The sequence below is a fragment of the Petaurus breviceps genome, unplaced genomic scaffold (assembly GCF_028583685.1).
Source record: "Petaurus breviceps papuanus isolate PSGF00001 unplaced genomic scaffold, PetGlider_PUasm1.0 80, whole genome shotgun sequence".
Classification (NCBI taxonomy): Eukaryota; Metazoa; Chordata; class Mammalia; order Diprotodontia; family Petauridae; genus Petaurus; species Petaurus breviceps.
This window is the reverse complement of record NW_027186540.1, coordinates 7,116,737-7,143,820: the sequence shown is the minus strand read 5'-3', so window position 1 is coordinate 7,143,820 and position 27,084 is coordinate 7,116,737. Positions and strand designations below refer to the sequence as shown.

General features: G+C 37.0%; 1 protein-coding gene across 5 annotated transcripts in view; it reads left to right on the top strand.

Annotated features, from left to right (window-relative positions):
* LOC138176003 (protein FAM107B) overlaps positions 1 to 27,084 on the top strand; it is a 182,585-nt gene that overhangs the window by 135,074 nt on the left and 20,427 nt on the right. The window contains exon 1 of one of the 5 annotated variants that reach the window (XM_069106694.1): positions 13,040 to 13,058. The exons of 3 other annotated variants lie outside the window; for them this stretch is intronic. The gene's annotated coding sequence lies outside the window, so the exon portion shown is untranslated. Of the gene's footprint in view, positions 1 to 13,039; positions 13,059 to 25,969; positions 26,080 to 27,084 lie in introns of those variants that run through there. One more of the 5 variants, XM_069106690.1, reaches the window with a different exon arrangement.

Genomic DNA, 27,084 nt, shown 5'->3' with positions numbered 1-27,084 from the left:
TATATATATATATATATTTGAATATTTGATTTTAACACTTTCAATTCCAGATCCATTCCCTTCCTTCCTTGTCACCAGCCCTTACTGGGAAGATAAGCAGTTCAGTATAGGTTGTACATGTGTGGCTAATGCAAAACAATAACATAGTAGATATATTGTAAAAGACTGACTATATTTCCCTCCCTCCTATCCCACCTCCCACTTGTTCTATTCTCTACTTTAATCCTGTCCCTTTTCAAAAGTGGGTGCTTCCAACTTCCCTCCCCCCCAGCCTGCCCTCCCTTCCATCATTCTCCCTCTCATCCACTTCCCCCTCTACTCTCCTGGAGGATGAGTGTACTGTAACACCAAGGAAAGGCAACTTCCCAGGTTCAAAATACCAGCATAGGTGCTCTCCATTTTATTCAGTGACAAACCAAGAACAGAGAAGGTCAAAACATGACATCATTCAAAATACAGCATTTACTAAGCGTGATTAAATAATCTCCAAGTACTACCCCACCCCAAGACCTTCCAATCATTCAATCAATTACAAAGTCCTGGTTCTAAATACTACTTTACCCCTAGGCTGTACCTTCATTTAGTCCACCACAAAGCCCCTCTTCTCAAATGGAGATTAGTTTCCAATCTAAGTAAAATACATTCATTTTACTCAACCATAGAACACAAAAAGGTCAAAAGTTCCCCACCCCTGCATCACAATTGAATCTACCCCAGAGTTACATCAAGTTTAAGCTCAGCACTTAATACCCAAATGGAGGTCTTTTCTTCATCTTGACACAAGGCAAGTTCTCAGCAATCTTAGTTCCTGGGGAGACAAGGCTTAGCAAGGCCACAAGATAAGTTGCCAGTCCATTAATTCATCCTCTGTTTGTAGAACAGTCCTAGAACCCCTGAAAACATTAGCAAAACCCTCTCCCAGGATTTCTGTAAACATACAACAAGAAAATCCTTCTTCAGGGCTTCTGAACCAACAGAAAGGTTCCCAGACCCCTGCAACAACAGCACTGTCCTTCACCAGTGGACAGTATTCACTCTGTTTGCAGGACAGTCTCCAGACCCCTGCAACAACAGCACTGTCCTTCACCAGTGGACAGTATTCACTCTCTGTCTGCAGGACAGTCTCAGGGCTTCTTAACCAAAAGCCAGGTTCCAGGACTTCTTCAACAACAGGACTGTCTTTCACCAGTGGACAAATCTGGCAAAAGAACATCAAAACAGACAAAGTACCAGCAAAACAGCCATGTCTCCTCAGTCCTTGGCAGCTCAGGGGGCAGGTCTCAAAAGTCCAGGGCAATTCAAAGCGGCCACCAGCAATTCTCTTAGTCTCTCTCTCAGCCTCCACGTGGGTGCTGCTTCCAAAAAAGGTTCTTCTGCCTCTCCCTTGTGTCTCTCCAAATCTATGTCACCAGCTCCTCCCAGTTCAGGACTCTCTTTTCACATCAACAAGTCCATCCCACAGGTGGGATTAACAAGCTCTGGGTTTTAACACAATCAGTTTGAAAACCAAGCCAATACAGGGGAATCTTTAAATGCCATTACTATCACAAGCCTCCTGTAAGGGAAGGACATATCGACACACCATCTGTCCTACCTGGTCTTTTCCACAGTTAGTGAAAGTAACAGGCCTAGTGCTCCCCTGTTTTATATAAGATGTGTCTTAAAAACAAATAATTTTTATAGCAGCCAAAGAAGATTAGAACTTTTATTTTAAAAGAGGTGAGAGAGGCATTAATGTTGTTGGGAAGTTATTGAATACAGTTAAAGTGCAAAGTTCTTGAGCAATGAGTTCTTTTGCAAGAAAAGCAGGCTAAACTTGAGTAACTCAGAGCAATGACCAAGTTCTTTAAATTCTATGTAGAACTGGCCTTGATTGGTTTATCAAAAGCCACCGAGATCTCCAACTCTTAAATTCAGTGTTTCTTCTGCCCTAGGCCTTGCTTTACTTAACACTTGGTGCTGCTCTGGAGTATTTTGACTCAGTTGATGCTTTAGGACAGTGAAGAAATCCTTAGATTTGGTCAGTGTCATTGAGTATTAAAAGCCTTGGGTTAGGAAGGGTCCAGTGATTATTGGCTTGCCTATTTGGTACTTTATGACTCACAAGTGTGTAATCAATCATTCAGTTATTTTGATGTAGAATATTTGAGTTAATAAATATGAGTATATGTGCATACACACATCTATCTATCTTTGTCTATTATGTACTAATCGTAAAACTGTAATAATTTTATTTTTCACCCCAGTCCCTCCCCATTTTCCGTTTTAGAAATTTCTTTTCAGAGTCCTTTAAGTTGTTGGAACTGCTTCTCATTCTCTCTCCAGTGACTCTTACACTGGAATGGTGCCTGATATCCATGCTTCAAACAATACGTATTTTGACTGACTGTTAATCCCAGTAGATCCAATAATCTTAGATTTTCCTTATAACTGGCCTTGTTGAACTATTATAAATTAAAATTTGGATATGACCTAACCTATTAAAATTATGAACAAAGACCAGTCATAATGATTTTTAGAATTTAAAAAAATTGCTTTTTAAATCTTGGGTTATGTGTTTCTGTTATCATTCCAAGTTGATCCATCTGTATTTGCAGAGTTCTTTGCTAGAACTTTTTGATTGTTCTGATTCTGCTCTTTCTTGAAATTTTCAAATTGTTCTTGATCTAGGAAAGCAAAATGGGTCCAAGATTGTTATTTTCTCTTATTCTTCAGGCTCCAGCACTGATTTGACACAGTTTCTGTTTTAGGTGAGGAGTTTGAAGGAGAATGAAATAGCTATTTATGGTAAATTATTTGGTGGCTAGTCTCTCTTGTTTTTGTTTTGCTTTAAATATGCAAATCAGTCTGTGGGAAAAGAGAGCAAAGGCCCTATCAGTCTCCTAAGGGAATTGGATTGATGGGCAGAGTGCATGCAGAGATTAAAGATGGAATGTAAATGAAGTTTAGTTCTTATGTCTATTTATTGAGGATGTAACTATACATAAAGAAGGATAGCATTTGAAATTTGTTGAAACTTTCAGTTTATATGGATGGAAAAGTTAAGGATAAATGCATGCCAGCAAGCTACCATTAATGATAACATAAACTTGTACCTTATTACAGAACCTCAAAGTCCCGTACAGGAAATTACTACTGCTGTGGTTACCACTTTACTGCTTTGGAATTAAAATGCAGATGGACTAATTGACAACCCAAGATAGTACAAAGAGCCTTTCGTGATTATAACTCAACACTCAGGACCCCATACTGTCTTTCAAACTCCAACCATTAGGTCAAAAGCAGTTGCATTTATTTCATTTGTAGGAGGATTTACATCCCACTAAAATGGAGAAATTTTCCTCCTTTGCTTTGGAAGGTGGGTATAGCTAGAGCAAAATTGCTCCTGACCTTACTCCTTTCAGTTACACGATTCTTTTTGGGTGTGGATTCCCATTCTTGTTTGAGAGTCAGTGGTAAGATATATTACTTGTTATTCACAGAAAGCCCAAAGGATCAGCACAAACTATGGCAGGTTGGAAAACAGACTTTAATTGAAAGCCCCTAGGCTGTATAAATAAGTAAGCCCTAGAGTGTAGCTAGACACAGACAAGCCTCAGAAGACTGATAGAAATGCTTGATTGTTTAAATCCTCATATATTTATCTTTCTCCTTTTGAACTAAAAATCAAATAATATTAATATTTCTTCTTTAAAAGTTATTATCCATACAGTCATTAAGCTTGGGAAGCCCCAATTCACAAACATGTTAAATTGTAAAAGTTGACTGTATATATGGGTTGTTTTGGAATTATGACATATTTTCTACATATACTTTAGAAATGACAATTAGGTCCTTAAACCGCTGAAGTTCTATATATTTGCTAAGAAAAATACTATCTTAAGTAGGAGTCTTAGAAATTATTTGATTCAACCCTTTTATTTTACAGAAGAGAAAATACCATACAATACTGGTAATGAAAGCAAAACAGTAACAAAATTGAGCTTTTTTTTTTCATTTATTTTGAATAAATACTGATATTTGAAGATGAGTTGGTTTAGTTGGAGGCTATTGAAGAGACAGGAAACTTGTAATTCTGAAGGGGACTGGAATATTTTTAGAATTTTAAACTATGAGTCCCCTTCCCCACATTCACCTCCCTTCTGGGAGAGGTATATTACTAGCATTAATCGTATTTTAATCAACTATGAATAAGGTGGTGTTTGCATTTCCAACTGGAAGTGAGAGAAACTTTTCTGAGCTAATTGGGAAGAGAAAAGAAAAGGGAAGGAGAAAGGGAATTAAGGGAAGCATTATCTGTGCTTATGACAAAAACATTACCCTAGCTGTGTGTGATTCAAAAAGGAAGAGAGACTTTGCCTGTTTATTGTGACCCTCTTAAGGGAGCCAAAAGCTCTTGGTTATATATATAAAAGTATGCAACCAGCCACTTTTTTTATACAGTATGGTAGCAAATTAAAGGGCTGTCTCAGTTACTTTTTCTTAAAACATATTTTTTTAAGCAATTGGGGTTAAGTAACTTGCTCAAGGTTACACGGCCAGTTATTTCTGGGTGTGGTGCTGAGTGTCTGAGCCCGGGATTTGATCTCCAGGTCATGCTGACACTGGAGCCTGTGCTCTTACTCGCTGTGCTACCTGGCCACCCCCTCAGTTACTCTTGTAAATTTTTATTCCACATAAGAGGTTTAGTGTCACGACCATGGGTATTTCTGTGGTCCCTTTTGTCAAAATTCAGATAGGTAAGACTGGCCATGTAAAGAATAGTGGGAAGTGAAAAGGGGATGAGTTACACAGATGGGTATAGGCCATTTTTTTTCTATGCTAGGATAGTTGTTTGTATTTATTCAGGAACACAAAAGTCAAGTCATCTGTAACTTGAAAAAAAAATGGAGCAAAATGTGGAACCTCCCTAGAAAAAGAGGATGCCCAGTCTTGTCTATGATTGGAGGGAGGATACAGAGATATTCCCTTTCTTATCTTCCTAGCTGGTCTTGGTCACACATAGGGCTAGTGAATAAAGGACACTTCGTACCCAGCCTGCAGTACTTAAATAGCTTTTAGAAGCTATAGTTATGTTCTACTTTATAGTAATTTCTTCATATGTTTTATTCTAAGTCAAAATAATCCTTAGGGGGGAAATGCTTACAATACAAGGGTAGAAAGAAATAGTTTGGATAAGTCCACGTTTTTTGTGGAGGAGAAAGGTTTTTTCTTAAAATCCTCATGCCTCCCAGCTGTATTTGTTGTCACAATATAGTTTATTGCAACAATGTGGCTTAGCTTTATTAAACAAGGTTTTCATTAATTACCCAAATCTTTGTAGCATGAGTTATATCAATCTTCTAAGCAGATTGAAGGATGGGATAAAAAAAATAGAAAATATGACCAGACATTTGTTTGATATTTTTGTTTTGTTATTGTTTTGGTCTTGTAAATGAATTCTTGCTTTGTCAAATCTGCATCTTGTTCTAGCTGCTTCTGGAGTGGAGTTCAAAGCCTCACCTGGGACTTTTGACACTAGTTAATTAGTTGCTTAGTAAACAGTCTGCTCACTGTACTGTTTCTGGTTCTATACCTCAACAAACCAAAAGCATGACCCAGTTCACAAGTAATTGTGATTTAAGTAGTACATAGATAAGACAAACAAAGGCTCTTTTGCCCCTTCCCCCCAAGTTAAAAGAGTGAGTAGGAAAAGTTGACGCCATCTTTTAGTTTAGTTTGGATTATTCTGGACTTTAGTAGTAGAAGTGGGCAAGGAAAAAACTAGCCATGTGACCTTGGGCAAGTCACTTAACCCCAAATTGCCCTCCCCTCCTGTAATGTAATGCCAAGGAAAGACAACTTCCCAGGTTCAAAATACCAGCATAGGTGCTCTCCATTTTATTCAGTGAACCAAGAACAGAGAAGATCAAAACATGACATCATTCCAAATACAGCATTTACTAAATGTGATTAAATAATCTCCAAGGACTACCCCACCCCAGGACTTTCCAAACATTCAATCAATTACAAAGTCTCTGTTCTAAAAACTTCTCCACCCCTAGGCTATACCTTAATTAAGTCCACCACAAAGCCCCTCTTCTCAAATGGAGATTAGTTTCCAAACATAAGGTCAAAAGTTCCCCACCCCTGGATCACAATTACCCCAGAGTTACATCAAGTTTAAACACAGCACTTAATACCCAAATGGAGGTCTTTTCTTCATCTTGACAGGAGGCAAGTTCTCAGCAATCTTAGTTCCTGGGGAGACAAGGCTTAGCAAGGCCATAAGATACATTGCCAGTCCCTTCATGAATTCATCCTCTGTCTGTAGAACAGTCCTAGAACCCCTGAACACATTAGCAAAGCCCTCTCCCAGGATTTCTGTAAACATACAACAAGAAAATCCTTCTTCAGGGCTTCTGAACCAACAGAAAGGCTCCCAGACCCCTGCAACAACAGCACTGTCCTTCATCAGTGGACAGTATTCACTCTGTCTGCAGGACAGTCTCCAGACCCCTGCAACAACAGCACTGTCCTTCACCAGTGGACAGTATTCATTCTGTCTGCAGGACAGTCTCCAGACCCCTGCAACAACAGCACTGTCCTTCACCAGTGGACAGTATTCACTCTCTGTCTGCAGGACAGTCTTAGGGCTTCTTAGTGAACATCCAGGTTCCAGGACTTCTTCAACAAAAGGACTGTCTTTCACCAGTGGACAAATCTGGCAAAATAACATCAAAACAGACAGACAAAGTACCAGCAAAACAGCCATGTCTCCTCAGTCCTTGGCAGCTCAGGGGGCAGGTCTCAAAAGTCCAGGGCAATTCAAAGCGGCCACCAGCAATTCTCTTAGTCTCTCTCTCTCCACGAGGTGCTGCTTCCAAAAAGGTCTTCCGCCTCTCTCTTGTCTCTCCAAATCTACGTCACCAGCTCCTACCAGTTCAGGACTTTCTTTTCACATCAACAAGTCCATCCCACAGGTGGGATTAACAAGCTCTGGGTTTTAACACAATCAATTTGAAAACCAAGCCAATACAGGGGAATCTTTAATTGCCATTACTGTCACACCTCCCCCCTCCAAAAAGCAAAAAAAAAAAAAAATAGAAGTGGGCAAGGAAAAGAGAAAAGATGAGATCTAAATCACTGACTGGAAGGAGATATGCGAGTGATGAATTCATAGAGTTCCAATAACTGTAGAGCTGAAAGTGATTTGAGAGATTATCTAATTCAATCCAGTCATTTTACAGGTGAGGAAACTGAGGTAGCAAGAGGTTATATGACTTATTTAAGGGATACTATATAAGGTAGTGCAAAGAACACAGGACATGAAATCTAAACATCTGAATTTGAATCCAGCCTGCAATATTTAATACTTCTGTTGTGATTGTAGGCAAGTATTTTTACCTCTCTAAATCTGTTTTTTCCAACTTTAAAATGGAGGCAATAATGTTTCCATTATTTCCATTATGTTTTTATAGAAACATAATTGTATAGTGTAGCAGTTCTCCCTGAGACCTTTTCAGGGAGTCTTTGATGTCAAAACAGTTTTAATAAAAATACCAAGACACTATTTGCCTATTAAAATACTACTCCAGAGTCCAGCTGTCTTCTTTTAAGTCAGAACTTAGAAGAGATTTGCAAAAATTGTAAGACAGTGACATTCCTCTAGCTAATTAAAAAAAGTTATTTTTCATAAAAATATGTGGACATACCATGTAATGGGTTTATTTTTAAATGATTATATTTAAATGTATCAATTTTAATTTAAAATACTGTAAAGCATCAGTAAATATAACCCACATTAACAGAAGCTATTTGGGGTACGAGTCTAAAGGGATCCTGAGACCAAAAAGTTCGAAAACTGTGGGCATTGCTCCACATACTTCCTTTGATACTAGCTATGGGACATTGTAGTCAGCACCATTTTAACTCCCAACATGCCTCAGACAGATCTCTAGGATTGACCTGCTAAATCATAGTTTGCAGTCCTTTTGGTGCATAAACTTTCCAAAACTGAGAGTTCTCTCCATTCAGGAAATCATACTTATTGGGTGGTTGTGAAGGATGTAATTTATACATTTTAAAGCATTATATACATGTAAGTAACTCTTATTGTTTTTATCCACTTCCTACTTGTAGCGCCAGTGCAGTATTCACAGAGCTGATGTTGACTGTGAATATGCCAATGTAGTTCTCAGTTGCAAAATTAACAGACTCTCCAGTATAGAAGACAGAAGCAAAACATTTATTCAGGCACCAGAGAGACAAATCCCAATACCAGGAAACTGAATCCATCATGGCAACAAAGAAGTTAATACACCATAGCACAGCAGAGAGCCACACCATCCTTTAGTCTTCCCACAAATAAACACTCACAAGCCTAGTTGTCTCCCTGAGTGTGTCCTCTCCTTCCTCCAGCTCTAACTGCTCCGACTCCCAGCTTCCTGTGGTCTCTCTCTGCTCCATCCTTCAGCAAACTGCTCCCACTACAGACTCCATGTGATTACATTCTGCTTATTAGGGGGCAGGGAAGATCCTCAAGTCTGGGTCCTCTTGACTCTGGGGCCAGCGCTCTTATTCACTGCGCCACCTAGCCGCCCCGATGTGTCCTTGGATTCTTAAAAGCTATGTCCTGAGTTATTCAATAGGTCCCTCCAAGCTGTAATAGGTTCAAGTATGGACCTACCAGTGGGCTCTAGAGGGTTATTACTTTTCTGCTTGCCTCTGGGCAGTGAGTTTTTTTGCCCCCACAGCAGCTCAGGGTAACATAGCAAGCTAAGGGCAGACTTGAGACTAGAATCCAGTCCTCTTCTCTTTGTTGTTTGTTTCCCCACTTACTAGTATTTTTTTTTCTAATTACAAGTAACATTAATTTTCAACATTCATTTTTATAAGAATTTGAGTTGTAAATTTTTCTCCCTCCCTTCCTCCCCTCCCCCAGATAGCAAGCAATCTGATATAGATTATGTATGTAAATCATATCAAACATATTTCCACATTAGTCATGCTGTGAATCAGAGCATAAAGGAAAAACTACCAGAAAGAAAAAAAAGTAAAAATAGTATGTTTTGATTTGCATTCATTGTTTTTTCTCTGGAGGTGTGGATAGCCTTTTCTATCACAACCCTTTTGGAATTGTCTTTATCATTGTATTGCTGAGAAGAGCTAAGTCAGTCATAATTGTTGATCGCACAATGTTGCTGTTACTGTGTACAGTGGTCTCCTGGTTCTACTCACTTCAGTTGGCATCAGTTCATGTAAGTCCAGTTTTTTTTGAAATTTGCCTGCTCATCATTTTTTATAACACAATAATATTACATTATATGTTCAGCCATTCCCCAATTAATGGGTATCCCTTCAATTTGCAGTTCTTTTCCACCACAAAAAGAGCTGCTATAAATCTTTTTGTACATGTGGGGGGTGGGTCCATTTCCCTTTTTGTATGATCTCTTTGGGATGCAGACCTAGTAGTGGTATTCTTTGGTCAAAGGGTATGCACAGTTTTATAGCCCTTTGGGCATAGTTCCAAATTGCTTTCCAAAATGGTTGGATCAGTTGGGCTCTTCTCTTTGAGTCCATTACAGTTTCCTTACATTATATTGCCTCTTAAATTGGGAATGAATTTTAAGGTAGGGAAATTGTAGGTATTCTAAAACCATGGTCTTTTGGGATTTATCAAACACTTCTTACCTGACTCACTGAGAAGGCAGAATCTACTTTTTCATTTATTTCCCCAGATTTTAGTGTCTAAGGGCATTTAATTTGTATCTTAATAGTGCTTAAGCTAAGGTCTTTAGCTCTGTCAAAACACGCAGCTTCTTTGCTATTTAAAACAACATCATTATTCTTCATTTTCCTCTGCTCTTTACATCCCCTCACCTACTTGGTTTGCTTTAGGTTTGTGACAAAATATGGGTCCATGGTTTCCTGTAATAGCATCTCTATGGGTTGCCATAGCCACTTCTTTTTCTAGAACTAGTAAGGCAATGCAGTGCTGCTATCATTTGAAAAAGGGAAAACTCTTCTGATCCCAAAGCCTGTAGTGCTTTATATCTCAACTTTCCTGAAACAGTTTCTTGATAGCAATCTTATGACTTTAACTCAAATAGTTTGTTAAAGGTTTTCCATCTATATTCTGAGGACCCGTAGGGTTTCATGGAGTTATTTAACAAAAAACATCAGGTTTTAGGTGTATTTGTGAAACGAGTGTATATATCATATATGTGTGTGTGTGTTAGAGTATATGTAACATATTCCATTTATGTGCAGATGTTTATTTCTTAAACCAGTACCTTTTTCTTCTAACAGTTATAGCCCTCTATACTCTCTAGGGACATACTTCTTAACAAGTGTAATCAAGGAATACTTGGTAATGAGAAATGTCATAATCTTTATAACTTCTCATCCATAGAGATGAAGCAGATCCCTGGCCTTTAACTCAGTACATTTTATTATAACCTAACAACTTTTGTCCCCTGATATTTCCATCCAAATACTTGTTTTCTTCTCTTCCCCCAGTCTCCATTCCAGATTGGATTATTGTCACAAAGTGGCATAAATTTGTGTTTTTACCATTTACCTTATATATAACACATAGGATCACAGCTTTAGAACTAGAAGGGATTGAAAAACATATAGTCCATCTTTTCATTTTATTGGTAAGGAAACTAATGGTAAAGAACTTATGACCAGTTCAAAGTCACGTAGGAGCTAGGTAGGATTTGAATATACACCCTTTGACTACAGAGCCAGTGGTTTTCTACTATATTACATTGCCTTTTTCTATAGAAAATTAAATCTCTTTCAGATTTATTATAGTTCTGTGACTTTAAAATATGTAATACCTAAAAGTTTTGTTTTTGAAAACCCCTATGTTTGACATTGTGCTAAAGTTTATGCATTTTGTGGGTTAGTTGGTTTTGTTCTACAGTTATACAGATTGTTTATCTAGCACCAGGTTCATTGTCTTGACAAAATTCATTCCATTAGGTCACAGAGAGAACTTGGCAAGGGTACTCATGGATTAGGGCAAATCAGGGTACTCATGGATTAGGGCAAATCTAACGTCATTGCTAGAAAAAAATCCTCAAAATGTGTCTTACAGGTAATCTTTTAAGTTAAAGAGATATTACTCCTTAAGAAAAGTGGAGTGAACCAAGGGAAATAGCTTCATTCATTTTCTTACCTTAAATAAATGGCACTCTGAGATGGCTTTCACATTAAAAAAAAAATACTTCATTTTCCTAATTGGATGTGAAAACAGTTTTTAACATCTATTTTTTAAAATTTTGGGTTATAAGTTTACTCACCCTTTTCTCCCCCAACCCCTTGAGAAGGCAAGCAATTTGATATAGATTATACACGTACAATCATACAGAACATATTTCCATCTTAGCTATGTTAAGAAAAAAACAGTCTAAAACAAAAAAAAAATCAAGAAAAATAAATTTTGGTTTTTTTAAAGTGTGCTTTGATATGTGTTCAGACTTCATTAGTTCTTTTTCTGGAGATAGGTAGCATTTTTTATCTTAAGTACTTGAGAATTGTGGGTCATTGTATTGCTGAGTATTGCTAAGTGATTCACAGTTGTTCATTATCCACTATTGCTGTTACTTTGTATAGTGCTTTCCTGGTTCTGCTCGTTTCACTTTGCAGTTCATGTCAGTCTTTTCAGGTTTTTTCTGAGAACATCCTGCTTGCCATGTCTTATAGTACAATAATATTCTATCACAGTCACATATTACTTGTTGCACTGTTCCCCAATTAATGGGCATCCTCTTAATTTCCAATTCTTTGCCACTATAAAAAGAGCTGCTATAAATGTTTTTGTACATATAAGTCCTTTTCCTTTTTTTTAAATGCTGTGATACGATCAGGATTTATATTGGTAGGTCAAATGTTATACATGATTTTATAACTTTTTAGGCATAATTAAATTGCTATTCAAAATGTTTGGATCAGTTCGCAACTCCACCAACACTACACATTAGTGTCCTGATTTTCCCATATCCCCTCCAGTGTTTGCCTTTTTCCTTTTCTGTCATATGTTAGCCAATCTGATAGGCATGAGATAGTACCTCAAAAGTTGTTTTAATTTTCATTTCTTTAATCAGTAATGGTTTAGTCATTTTTTATATGACTTACTTAATCTGAAAACTGCAATTCATATCCTTTAACCATTTATCAATTGGGAAATGGCCCTTATTTTTATAAATTTGACTTAGTTCTCTATGTTTGAGAAATGATGCTTTCATCAGAGATAAATTTTTCAAATGTAAATTTTTTCAGTTATGATTTACTGTGTATTTCCCTTCATCCTGTTTCCCCGTTTGTCTTTCTCTCTCCTTTCACCCTGTCCATCCTCAAAAGTGTTTTGCTTCTACCACTTTCCCCAGTCCACCCTCCTTTCTATCAGCCCCCCTTTCTCTTATCCCTCTTTCTCCCTACTTCCCTGTAGGGTATAAGATAGATTTCTATACCCAACTAAGTTTGTGTTATTCCCTTTTTGAGCTGATTCTGATGAAAGTAAGGTTCAAGAGGGTGGCTAAGTGGTGCAGTGAATAGAGCACTGGTCCTGGAGTCAGGAGGACCTGGATTCGGATCTGGCCTCAGACACTCAACACACATACACACAAAAACTAGCCGTGTTACCTTGGGCAAGTCACTTAACCCCAATTGCCCTCCAAAAAGGAAAAAAAAAACAGAAAGTAAGGTTCAAGTGCTCCTGACCACTTCTCCATTTTCCCCTCTACTGTGAAATCTCTTTTGTGCCTCTTTTATGTCAAATAAGTTTACCCTATTCTACTTTTCCCAGTCCCCTTCTCCCAGTACATTCCTCTTTCTTGCCTCTTAATTTTTTTTTTAGATCTGATCGCATCAAAATCAACTCATACCCATGTCCTGGGTACTCTAGAATTTGTCTATAATATTACTGGGAGTTTTGGGGATCTCTTTCAGGAGGTGGATTCTTTCAGTTTCTATTTTTTCTTCTGGTTCTAGGATATCAAGGCAGTTTTCTTTGATAATTTCTTGAAAGATGACGTCTAGTAGCCTCCTTTTTTGATCGTGGCTTTCAGGTAGTCCAATAATTTTTAAATTGTCAATTCTAGGGGAAGGGGATAGGGCACTGGGCAGGACTGGATGCCATTTTAAATGTACTAAACTACAATAGAAAACTATCTAGTAGTAGTCTTTTTTGCCACTTTGTGCTTCTGCATTGTGAATTCTTTATCAGCAAGTCTCATGTGTCATTCACCTCAGCCTTATGACTGTCTTACTTGCAGTTGGTCTTCAGTAAATGTATGTTGAACACCCATCATTTGTTAATTACATTAACAGGAGTGCTCTTGAGGGTCAGATTTCATTATATAGCTTGAATTTATGTTGACGAGAAAAAAACCCACCTTACATAGAATTACTGAATTAGGACTTACCAAAAATAGCTTGATAAATATAGTTTATCCGAATCTATAACAATTTTAAGCTTAATTGATTTGAAGTAATCTGTAAATAGAACGGAATTTCTCTTAGGACTTTATTTAGATTAAATTCTGCATATTAATGAATTGCTAATTACTTAAGGAGAATATTTGTGCCAGATTTTGTGCTTGCATTTATTTCTTAACCAGACAAGAAGACTGGTTTATATTACTGCTTAGTTCTCTTTACCATTGCCTTATCAAAAGAAAGAGAAGACCCCTCAAAGAATGTGAAATAAGACCCTACATAGATGGAAAACAGCTAGAGAACAAATACAAAACACTTCTTGACCCTTCAGTTTCCTTTATAAAAGTTTTGGCCACATCTACTCCAGGCATCTTAAAGAGATCTGGATTTTGAACTTGAGTAACCGGTGTTCTCCTCCTTTTCCTCATCCATCAGCCCATATTCCCCTTGGGAGTTTTGCCTGGACTTGGACTCATAATTTTCCCACCTCCACCTTTTAAATTTTTTTCCTTCTCACTTTTCCCTTTCTTGTTGGAGACTGACTTGGAGTATGAGGTTTATCCCTTTTCTTAAAAGTTTATCTTTCTATTTTAAATCTTTTATTTTGTCTTTTAAATGAGCAAATATGATAAAAGCTGTTAACCACCCACATTGCTATTGAAGAAATAAAGCTAGATAAGGTGGGAAGAAAGATGTCAGATTGCTATATTTTTGACAGTCGCTTCTCTGACTGGGGGCTCAGAATTTAGAAGAATGTTTATTATTGCTTTTATTTCATTAAATAACCTCCTAGGACAAAGAGAATACTTTTACTGGAATTTCTCTAGGCAACTGAATCTGACAAGTTTTCCTAGGCTTAGTTTGAGAGGGAAGCTTCTTCCAGAAGGGAGGTTCCAGCAACAAGGTGTGAAGGGTTGTTAAGAGTGACTGAAAGCTTTGGTCTGCCTATTAACCACGGCTTCATTGTTGGACCTATATAAAATTGATTTACTAAAGTGTCCCAAGCCTCCTGAAGGTGTCCTGGCTATTGACAAGGTCAAGGAGGAAACAGATTCTGACTGAGTAACCTGCTATATGTGTGGAGTACCTGCTGTGTGTGTGTGTGTGTGTGTGTGGTGTATAGGGGTGGGGAGAGATCTAGAGAGAATGAATGTATGGTATTACTGAGGATACTGGACATATCCATGTGAAAAGCAAATTATTTGGTATTGTTATTTATCGAATTAGTGATATAAGCAATAAATAATCGTCAGTTGGAGTGGTCAAGTAAAACTTTATGGAGAACATAGAATTTGAGTAAGATGCACAGAATTTTGGTAGACAGGAAAGCAGCAAGGCATTTTGTTGTAGCAATATATTGCTTGTAAAATGATCATTAAAACTGCATCTCTCTTTGCATGTTAGGTTCATATCTTGCCTACTCTAGTTCCAGTTTTGCTTCCAAGTTTCTAGCTTAACTGTCTAGAAGAATGATAGTACCATTGGCAGAAGTCAGTAGTGGGAGCCAATTTGAGGGAATCGATGAAGCTTAGTTTTAGGGATTTTTTTGAATTTAAGGCAGTTGTAGCTTTGAGGTTAAGTCATTCATATAGATAAAGAGACAGCATGACACAGTGGAAAGGGTACTGGCTCTGTAGTCAGGGGACATCTGCAAAATAAGGAAGTTGGACTAAAGGGCCTCTTTGAAGTCTCTTTCCAGCTACACATCTATGATCCTGTTATTTGATGCTGTGAAAAGGAGGGAGATCACCAAGGGAGAGAGTGAAGAGAAAGGAGAACAGAAAGCCATTGACTAAACTGTGGGGAAACTATCATATTTAAGGTTTAGAAAGAAGAAAAGTCACCAAAGGAAACAAAAATGAGAGAGGTAGGAAGAGAAAATGAGTATGAAGTCAAAGGAGGAGGAAGTTTCAAAAAGGAAAGATTGGTTTACCAGGTGTGGCCTTGAGGCCACATGCGGCCCTCTAGGTCCTCAGGTGCAGCCCTTTGACTGAATACAAACTGTATTTATGAACTCTCCTTCCCTATAATGATAGAAATATCCCAGTTGGGTTTTGACTCAGCAAATGAGAAGTTTGCTTATTTTGATTCTTGTATTTATTCTGTGCTTGATGCAGTATTGACCATTTGACCGTTTATTTATTTTTATTTTTTTTAAGCAGTTGGGGTTAAGTAACTTGCTCAAGGTTACACAGCCAGGTGTTTCTGGGTGGGTGCAAAGTGTCTGAGCCCAGGTCATCCCGACTCTGGGGCTGGTGCTCTTACTCACTGTGCTACCTGGCTGCCCCATAAACCTTTTTTTTTTTTTGGAGGGGGGAAGGTAGGGCAATTGGGGTTAAGTGACTTGCCCAATGTCTCACAGCTAGTTTTGTGTTAAGTGTCTGAGGTGGTATTTGAACTCAGGTCCTCCTGACTCCAGGGCTGGTGCTCTATTCACTGAGCCACCTAGCCGCCCCCTGACTGTTTATTTTTATTTTTTTTGCCTTTTTTTTTTTTTTTGGAGGGCAATTTGGGGTTAAGTAACTTGCCCAAGGTTACACAGCTAGTATTTTTGTGTGGGTGTTAAGTGTCTCAGGCTGGAACCAAACTCCTCCTGACTGCAGGGCCAGCGTTTTACTCACTGCGCCACCTAGCCTCCCTGTGACTGTTTATTTTTAACAGAAAGTAGATATACTGCTGTGGGTTTTGTGATCCAGCTTAGAGAGGAACAAGGTAGGACTTTTTCTCAGAAAGAACATCTGGCTCCACCCTGCTGAACTGAGGAAAAAGTTCTGAGTCACTTATAACTAAGTGTAGGAAGAATGAGGAATGAATGATCTGGACATTCAGAAAGGACCAAAATTTCCATGACTGTACTCAGGTGTAAGTTTTCTTTGCTTCAGTGGATTCAAGCACTTTTCCTGGGAAAGGACCCTAAATTCTTTGAGTTTGTTATTTTAAAACCACTCTAAGCTTTTCTCATTTAGGTAATTTTAAAGTGGATTAGCATAGGCTAATTAGCAGATATAGCCTAGTTTGATTTGTAGGTATCCCTTTTACCCATTTTATACAAAGGTCAGAACCTCTTTGCCCACTGGCAGCTCATTGAGGCTGGCTGCTCAAACTGGCCTTCTTATTTGCCTTTTGGGCTTGTGTTCATTTGTATTTGATCTAGGTCTGTGAACCTCATTTGCTATAGGTGTGAGACACAAGTTTTACCAGGAAATCCTGGACTTATGAGTGTGAGGTCTCTAAGTGCAGAAATGTGTTCTGCTTATTTTAGTAAAATATGTTTAGAATTAGCTATAAGGCAGGAAATTAATACTTGGCTAAAGGCATATATAGAATTTTGTTGTCTCACTAACCTCCTGTTGTCAGTTAGTAATCCCATAACAAGATTCAGAAAGCTATCGAGTAACTTGTGGACTGAATAAATATGTCCCTGTGTATATTTTTCAAGCTTGTGTAGATGCTATTGTGATTTAATAAAATATAAATTTACTTAAAAAATACCGTTCATCACAACAAATCTTATGTGATGAAATGAAAGCAGTTGTTAGGGGGGAGTTTTATAACTGAATGCTTACAGGAATAAACTCGAGAAAGAAGAGATCAATGAATTGAACATGCAAAAAAAGCTAGAAAAAGAGGAAATCAAAAATCTCCAATTAAATACCAAACTAGAAATTCTTAAAACCAAAGGAGACATTAATAAAATTGAAATTAAGAAAACTGTTGAACTAATAAATAAAATTAAGAGCTGGTTTTATGAAAAAAATCAATAAAATAGACAAACTTTTTGTTAGTATCAGGAATGAAAAGGGTGAATTTACCACCAATGAAGAGGAAATTAAGACAATAATTAGGAACTATTTTGCCTAACTGTACGCCAATAAATTTGACAATCTTAGTGAAATGGATGAATATTTACAAAAATATAAATTGCTCAGATTAATGGAAGAAGAAATAAAATACTTAACTCCATTCAGGAAAAGAAATTGAACAAGCCAGGGTGGCTAGGTGGCGCAGTGAGTAAAGCCCCGACCCGGAGTCAGGAGGACCTGAATTAGGGTCCAGCCTTAGACACTTAACACAAAAAAAAACTAGCCACGTAACCTTGGGCAAGTTATTTAAACCCAGTTGCCCCCCCAAAAGGCAAAAAAAAAAAAAAAAAAAGAAATCGAACAAACCATCAATGAAATTTCCAAATTAAAAAATCTCTAGGGCCAGATGAACTTACAAGTAAATTCTATCAAACATTTAAGAGTGATTCCAGTACTATATAAACTATTTGAGAAAATAGGCAAAGAAGGTCTACCAAATTCTGTTATGATACAAATATGGTACTGATAACCTAACTGGGAAGAACCAAAACAGAGAAAGAAAATTATAGATCAATTTCTTTAATGAATATAAATGTGAAATTTTTAAGTAAAATATTAGCAAAGAGATTATAGCAACTTATCATGAAGATAATATACTGTGACCAGGTAGGATTTATACCAAGCATACAAGGCTGGTTCAATATTAGGAAAACTATCAGCGTAACTGACCATATCAACAACAAAACTAAGAAATCATAGGATTATATCAATAGATGCAGAAAAAGATTTTGACAAAATACAATATCCATTCACATTAAAAAACACTTGAGAGCATAGGAGTAAATAGTCTTCCTTAAAATGATAAGTAGCATCTACCTAAAACCATCAGCAAGCGTTATATGTAATGGGGATAAGCTAGAAGCATTCTCAGTAACATTGGGTGTGAAACAAGGATGTCTATTATCACTATTGTTATTCAATATTGTACTAGAAATGTTAGCTTTAGCAATAAGGGGAGAAAAAGAAATTGAAGGAATAGGCAAAGAAGAAACAAAGCTATCACTTGTTTTTTTTGGAGGGGGGAAGGCAGGGCATTTGGGGTTAAGTGACTTGCCCAAGGTCACACGGCTAGTCAAGTGTTAAGTGTCTGAGGTTGGATTTGAACTCAGGTCCTCCTGACTCCAGAGCTGGTGCTCTATTCACTGCTCCACTATCCGCCCCCAAACTATCACTCTTTAGAGATGATATGATGGTATACTTAGAGAATCCTAGAAAATCAAGTAAAAAACTGCTTGAAATAATGAACAACTTGAGCAAAGTTCCAGGATATAAAATAAATCCATGTAAATCATCATCATTTCTATATATTACTAACAAAGCCCAAGAGAAAGAGAAATGCCATTTAAAGTTACTGTAGACATTATAAAATATTTGGGAGTCTACCTGCCAAGACAAACCTAGGAACTATATAAACACAGTTACAAAACATTTTTCACACAAAGTCAGATCTAAATAATTAGAAAAACATCAGTTACCCATGATTAGCCTGAGCTAATATAATAAAAATGACAATTCCACCTAAATTAATCTACTTATTCAGTACCATATAAAACTACTGAAAAATTATTTTATAGAGCTAGAAAAATAATAACATAATTCATCTGGAAGAATATAAGGTCCAGAATATCAAGGGAATTCATGAAAAGAAATAGGGGTCCTAGTTATACCAGATCTTAAATTGTATTATAAAGCAGCAATCATCAAAACTACTTGGTACTAAGAAATAGAGGGATGGATCAGTGGAATAGATTAGGTACACAGGACACAGTAGTCAGTGACTATAGTAATCTACTGTTTGATAAATCCAAAGACTCTAGCTTATGGGATAAGAACTCAATATTTGACAAGAACTGCTGGGAAAACTGGAAAATAGTATGATGGAAACTAGGTATAGACCAACCTCTTATGCCCTATACTAAGATAAAGTCAGAACTGGCATATGCTTTAGATATAAAGGCTGATACTATAAGGAAACTGGTAGAAAAAGCAAGATATAGTTTACCTGTCAGATTTATGGAGAAAGGAAGAATTTATGACTCAACAAGAGATAAAGAACATTATGAAATGCAAAATGGATAATTTTTTGATTACATTAAATTGAAAAGTTCTTGTACTGATAGAGCCAATGCAACCAAGATTAGAAGGGAAGCAGAGAACTGGGTAACAGTTTTTACAACCAGTATCTTTGATCAAGGCCTCATTCTTTCTTTCTTTTGGAGGAGGAAAGGTAGGGCAGTCAGGGTTGTGACTTGCCCAAGGTCACATGGGTGTTTTGTGTTTTGTCTGAGTTTTGTGTTGTGTCTGAGGCCGGATTTGAACTCGGGTCCTCCTGACTTCATGGCCGGTGCTCTATTCACTGTGCCATCTAGCTGCCCCTCAAGGCCTTATTTCTAAAATGTATAGAGAACTGAGTCAAATTTATAAGAATACAAGTCATTCTCCAAATTGATAAATGGTCAAAGGATGTGAACAGGCAGTTTTCAGAGGGAGAAATTAAAGCTATCTATGATCATAAGAAGAAATGCTTCTAAATCACTATTGACTAAAGAAATGCAAATCAAAATGACTCTGAGATACCACACCACACCTATCAGATTGGCTAACAGGACAAAACAGGAAAATGATAAATTTTGGAGAAGATGTGAGAAAATTGGAACACTAATGCATTGTTGGTGGAGTTGTGAACTGATTGAACTGTTCTGGAGAGTAATTTGGAACTATGCCCAAAGGGCTATAAAATTGTGAATACCCTTTGACCCAGCAATACCACTTCTAGGTCTGTATCCCAAAATGATCATAAAAAATGGAAAAGCGAATTCATGTACCAAAATATTATAGCATCTCTTTGTGTGGCGGCAAAGAACTGGAAGTTGAGGGAATACCCATTAATTGGGGAATGACTGAACAAGTTATGATATATGGATGCAATGGAATACTATTGTTCCATAAGAAATGATAAGCAGGCAGTTTTCAGAAAAACCTGGAAAGCCTTTCATGGACTGATGCTTAGTGAAGTGAGCAGAACTAGGAAAAGATTGTACACAATAGTAGCAATATTGTGGAAGGACTAACTTTTATAGATTTATCCCTGCTTAAGCAATTCAGGGATCTAAGACAGCTCCAAAAGACTCATGATTGAAAGTGCTATCCACATCGAGAAAAAGAACTATGGAGTCTAAATGCACATCGAAGAATAATATTTACTCTTTTTTGGGGGGGAGGGGAGTTGTTTCTTCTTTCTTGTGGTTTCTCCCATTGGTTCTAATTCTTTACAACCATGACTAATGTGGAAATATAGTTAATATGAATGTATGTGTAGAGCCTGTATCAGATTGCACAGTCTTGGGATGGGGGGAGGGAAGGGATGGGGAGAAAATTTGGGACTCAAAATCTTATGGAAGTGAACGGTGAAAAAAAAATTAGTTTTTTAAAAAGTGCAATTTAGGGTGCTGGAGTTTATATGGTGGAGCAGAAAGACCATTGGACTTGGAGGAGTAAAGACCTAGTCTGGCTTTGTGACCTTGGGCAAGTCATATATGTGCAATTATGTAAAATATTTCCATATTTGTCATTTTTGTATAGATTTATCAGGTACTAGATTACTATGGTGATTTGTCATAATGTAATTTATACCTATTCTATTGTACTGATACACCATTCTGTTTGATAATTACCACTTTATAATACAATTTGAGATCTGGTATGGCTAAACCACCTTCTTTCACATTTTTTTCATTGATTCTCTTGATGGCCTTGAGCTTTTGTTCTTCTAGGTGAATTTTGTTATTTTTTTTCTAGCTCTATAAAATAATTTTTTGATAGTTTGGTATGACAAACTGAGGACCTGGGTGTGCATTCCAGGTAAGAAATGTACTGTTTTGTGAACAGCCATCAGTCCAGTTGACTGGAACAGAGAACAACTATTCTTCCCTCTTCCTCACACAGACACACACTCAAACCAGTTGGAGGACCCACTGATATTTGGTAAGAGGACTTCTGACAGCTCTTATAGTCCTAAATGTTAGAACTAAAAAGTCGTGACTTAGTCTTAACTGACAACTGAAAGGTTAAAAGTAGGAAGAATGCACAGGCATCGGGGACATAGCAACTGTGGTTTCTTTCTATGTAACTTTGATAGGGTTTTTGTATGATTTACATAGGAAAGAACCCCTAAAGGTCCTTGACTCCTGGAGTTCTTAAGCTTTTTTGTGTCATGGACTCCTTTGGTAAGTCTGGTGAATCCTATGGGCTCCTACTCAGACTGTTTTTAAATACATAAACCAAAGTGCATAGAATTACAAAGAAAACCAATTATATTGAAATACATTTATCAAAAATAACTTTTTAAAAGTTTATTGACCCTGCTTTAGTCCAACTGCCTTATTTTACAAATATGCACAGAGGGCAAGTGACTTTCCCAAGGGTACATAGTTAAGTGGTAGAACTGGGATTTGAACCTTGGTTTTTTGACTATAGCTCCCAAATTCTTTCTATTACAATGTGCTGCTGCAGTGAGCAATATCAGAAACATCTGTGGGTTACAAAATATTTGTTTCTTTTATAAAACATCTCTGTGTCTTATATTGTTATCCTGTAATTCAGTTCCACCAATATGGTTTAGAGAACAGGTTGAGAAATCACTTTATTTTGCAGGTTTTAATAGAATTTAGAATACTACTACTATTAACTAGGGAGGTATATTTACCTGTACAGCTAGTGCCACCTACTGGCCAATGGCAGCATCTTAACCAGCAATCTGGACTGTGCCTTCTGTCTATTATAAGGGTCTCTCCCTTTATTTTCATCCCTTGAACTTTAAATTTGTGACGCATCTGCAAAGATACATATTGTGGGGAGGTAGTAAATGCCTTTGATATTTTCCCAAGCATGTCAGTCTTTGGCATTTACACAGAAGTTTATTTGCCAAGTGCTTTGCATTTATTTCTGTTAGATGTTATTTCTATGTAAATAGAGATTTGGAGAGCCTTTGAGAGACTTGCCTGGAGGCAACAATGGAGTCAAGAAAAAATAGAATGAATGGTTTGTACATGCCTAAAGCTAATTTTTTTACTCCTGTCCTTATACTGTGTATGTAGGATCAGATGCTCTTTCTGAGAGAGCAGTAACTTTAAGCATTATTCTGTGGATCATATGTCTAGTGCTCACGAGTCAGGAAATGACAGCAGGTACAGTGTCCATAATAGTGTTTTTTACTCTCAAACTAGTTTACTGAATTTTTAGTTCTTCCTTACAAGATAAAAAGTCAAATATTTAGGACCTGTGGATATTAGGGCCAGAAGACTGTCAGATGAAATAATTTCCATTTAGCATGGCAGTACCTACTGCGTGTAGGTAGAGAGCACTCTGCTGTTCCAGGTACATGGGAGAGATATGCCAACCTGCCCTTCTAGAGTTTCCCTGTTTGAATAGAGTCATTAGAGGCACTTTATTTTCTGCCGTCTTCATGGGATCCTAGATTTAGAATTGGAAAGGTTATCTAGTCCAGCTCTTTTGTTTTATTACATACAAAAAGTCCCCCCCAAAACTAGTGATTTGTCCTTTACTCATAGGCATCTTAGTATCTGGGAAGAAGCTAGTGCTAGAGTATCCACCTTACATAAGAAGTGTCATAAATCTAAAATAGGAAGAAACCTTGGAGGTCATCCATCTAATCCATCTTCATTTTACAGATAATGATCCTGAGGCCCAGTTAAATTGCTCGCTGGGGTGCTAAGGGATTTGTCCTAGGAAAAGGTCAGAGATGGGATTGGAATACAGGTCCTCTGACTCTAGAACCAACACTCTTTCTGTTATAAGGCAAATGATAATAGGATCTGGAGGATTTCCTTTCTTCTCCAATGTCTGTATGCCTAAGGTTTGAAAATTTAGTCATGTGCCTAATGTAGATCCAGGGAGAGCACAGCTAGTGTTTTTCTTTTAGAACCTCTTAAAATTGTACACCACAATGTGGACTGAGTTTCTCTGAAAGAATGTTGTGAAATTACTCATAACTAACCACAAGCCCTTCAGTTCAGAGAGCTAAAAAAAATAGGGAATTTTTACAAAAAGATCTTTTGATTGGTTAGAGTAGACTTTAGAACTTGTTGGGCCTGTTCAGACTGTAAAGTTTCATGAGATTGCTTAAAAAGTGATTCAAACATTAGTACTTCTGTGCAGTATCATTTCTGAATCTAGGCAGATGGGAAAATTATGATCTCTTCCTGCTGATTCTGATTTTAAATCTGATGGTTCTAAATTTTGCATTTTCATTTTACTATTCTTTTTGGGTGAGTTCTTGATTGGTGTGAAATAAAGTATTTATTTTCTTAATGTGGTTGGGATACTCTTCACCATGAATGGTATTTTCCAGGTGAAGTGAAGAACACAAAAAATCCCGGGGCACCTTTTGAAAATGAATACAAAAAGCAAAGAAACAATACTTAAATTTTAAGACTAGGATTTTCTTATCCTCCAATATCTTCTGATAGAAGTTGGAGATTTGTCTCCAACTGAGTCTGATGACAACCTTCTCCTTGAGTTAGCCCTGAATTTTGGATTTTATAACGGAAGATTGGGCATATAAAGTATCTAGCAATTTTGATCAATCTGAACACATCTTAGCTAATTTTCCTTGGTATTCCCCATACACTGTTTGCTAGATTAAAAACACTTTCTTACATACACGCAGATTACTTGCCTCTGGCAAAATACTTTTCCCTGTTTACCCCCATTCACATCCCTTTTACCCTATTTACAATTTTACCCTATTTACTTTTTCTATCTTCCTTACTAGAGTCTTAGTTGAAGAAACCTAATTTCTCTCTTTGTAATTTCATAAATTAAAGTTTTAGGTTTATTTTGTAGCTAGTATATATCAAGTATTAAATTTGGCCACATGCTACTACCCCTGATGTTAAGTATTATGTTAAATAGAAGGAATGCTGAAAGGGACCTTAGAGATTGTTTAGTTCAGGACCCCCAATTTAAAATGAAGAAAAGGAAATTTAGGTTAAGTAATGTTTTCAAGGTCACAGGGAAAATCAGTGAGTGATTTTAGTACTAGAAAGTAAGTCTTTTGCATACCAGACTGGAGTTAGTAATTCATGATGTATTACCACCACTTTATCATTATTTGTGGCAGAGTTTATATTTGTAAAAGAATTTTTACAAAGTATTCACATTTGTATGTGGAAAAAAAGATGGTGGGTGGGACATTTTCACAGTTTTTTTTGTAATGGGTACTTCAGGGAGAAAAATGGCCTTGACATGAAGAAGGGGAGTTTTGTAATGCTGTAACTCCTTGAGCAGTGTAGTGACAGACGGGGAAATGACTGCAGCGAAGCAGAAGCCTGTTCCTTCTTAAGTTATGTAGTGCTCACAACTCAGATAACTCATCTGCAGCAAATGCAAAATGACAGTATGGCCAAAAAAAAGTGAATTTCAATAACCATCCAGACCTGTGCGTGGGAATGATAATGGAGGTAAGACAGGGCCATGGAGCACCCACACAACTACGGAGAGACCTGTGGCATGGAGTACTTGGCTAGAGTCTAGAGGGTCTACCTCAAATCCTTACCTGATTCCAGTTACTGCTTGTAATAATATTACATACTTTGTGACTAATGGCAACTTGCTTAGTTTTCTCCTGTGTAAAATAGGGATAATACCTGACAGGGTTGCTGTTGGTGTCAAAAAAGATGCTGTATCTAGCTTAGCTTAGCTACTCTTGTAATATACAATAATGGTATATTTATACTGCTTCATTAAAAAAGAGATAGCTATATGACAGGCAGACATACATCAGTCAATGAGAGAATTATGATTCAGATTCTGGGACTTCGGCATTTGTTTACTTTTTATCTCCTGTTATCAGACTGAATCTGGAATACCATCTGTCTTGGCTACTTTCCCCCTTTATTTGAGTAGAAGAAACCCAGCCTTTTTTGGGAATTCTGTGACGTGTCTTTTGAAATGATTAACCATATTGAAACTGCTGTTATTTAGGTGCTTATGATGTATTTTAACTGCTAATGAAGATAGTGCTTTTGATTCCTTAGAGTGAGAACAGGAGCATTCTGTATTGGGGCAACATATACAACCAAGAATGACTATGATTAATTCATTCGTTCAAGGTTGGTAAATATTTGAAAGTTTTGTTATAGTGGGCTTTCTGAAAACACAGTGTTTGCATCTTAATCAGATTGTGTTTGAGGTATTTGGTATATAATTTTATTAGTGAGTTCTCGTGTTGCTTGATTAAATTTGGTGTTATCACAGCTAATATCTCAATGATTTCAAACTTGTTATCTTATACTTAGAATATATAAAGACGTTTTAAAAAAATTAACCTTGAATGCTTTATATGAAGATTTAGGTACACTTTGTTTTGACAACTTTTTAGTGTTGTTTTTTTTAACAATCCAGTTAAGTCTTGCTTTAAATCTTATGTTGATGGCAGTGCATAGAATTATTTTTCCTGATTCTGTAGGAGATTGTGAAAAATGTTTCAATACCTTGTTTTTAATAACTACTTTCTTGGGAGATTTTAAAGCACAATATCTGATATTGGGGATTACTTTGCACCTGAGAAAACTGATGAGTTAAGTGAGTTTAAGTCCCTTAGTTCAGTATCCAAAAACATCAACATGCATGATGCATTGTGAAAATCTGATTGATGTAACTTTCTTGCAGTTCTAGTTACTTATCTTCTCAGAGAAGAGCTACCTTTTCCATGGTTTCATCACCATGTGTAGGAGCATACTGCTGTTGTCCTGACCAGGCATACAAGGTATGCTTTGCCAAATTTAGAATTGTATGGGTTATGCTGTGGAGGTACTAACCCAGTTTGAACTGATAGGGACAAAAAAGAACAGAGCCTTACTTACATCAAGAACTTTATCTTTCTACTGACCTTCTGACAAAAATGATGGATTCAGAACACAGGCTATGACATTTTTTGAACGTGGTCAGTGCCTGAATTTATTTTGCTTGATTATGCATATTAGTTACAAGGATTTTGCTTTTTTTTTTCTTCTCAAGGAAAGGAGGAAAAAAATACATTTTTGAAAAAATTAATTTGAAAAACAAAAGTATGATCATAAAATGCAAATCATTGAAGGATACTCAGTTTCTTTGACAGTATCTTTGTAACTAAAATGTTCCTCTGTAAACTTAAAAAAAAATTTATGTTGGATGTGACCATACCATTGTAAGGGCTATCTTATCTTCATTTTATAAATGAAAAAGTTGAGCTATTGTGAGGTTATTAAAAACCTAAATGTACAAGCTAGTATGTTTGTTCTTGAAGGTATATTTCCTTAACTACATTTATTGCTTATTGTTTCTCAAACATAGAAGTATATTGAATGGTGGTTTTTGTTTGTCCTTGTTTTAGAAAAGGACTCTGATCAGGGGAGTGATGCCATGACATGCAGGTGAATTGGCTTTAAGTGAGGGAAGGCTGTGCAAAGTCACCAGCCTCGCTTCCTCCTATTGAAATGGCCTGAGAACCAAGGAAGCTGTATTCCCCTTGGCCTATTACTGCATTATGTTAGTTGTTTTATCACAATAATTAAGTCTGCTTTGGGGAGAGGTAGATGTTGAAAATCAAAGACTCTAATAGAAGGATCCTAAGTGACCTTATCTAGACCATTGGTAAAGAGTTGAGAAACTTTTTCTCACATCTCCTGGGAGTGCCAGAATTGCATCAGCCTCAGTGAACGTTTCACTGGTTTAGAGAACTTGCTTCTTCCATCACATAGTACAACATTCTATCTTTGTCTTATTAAATAAA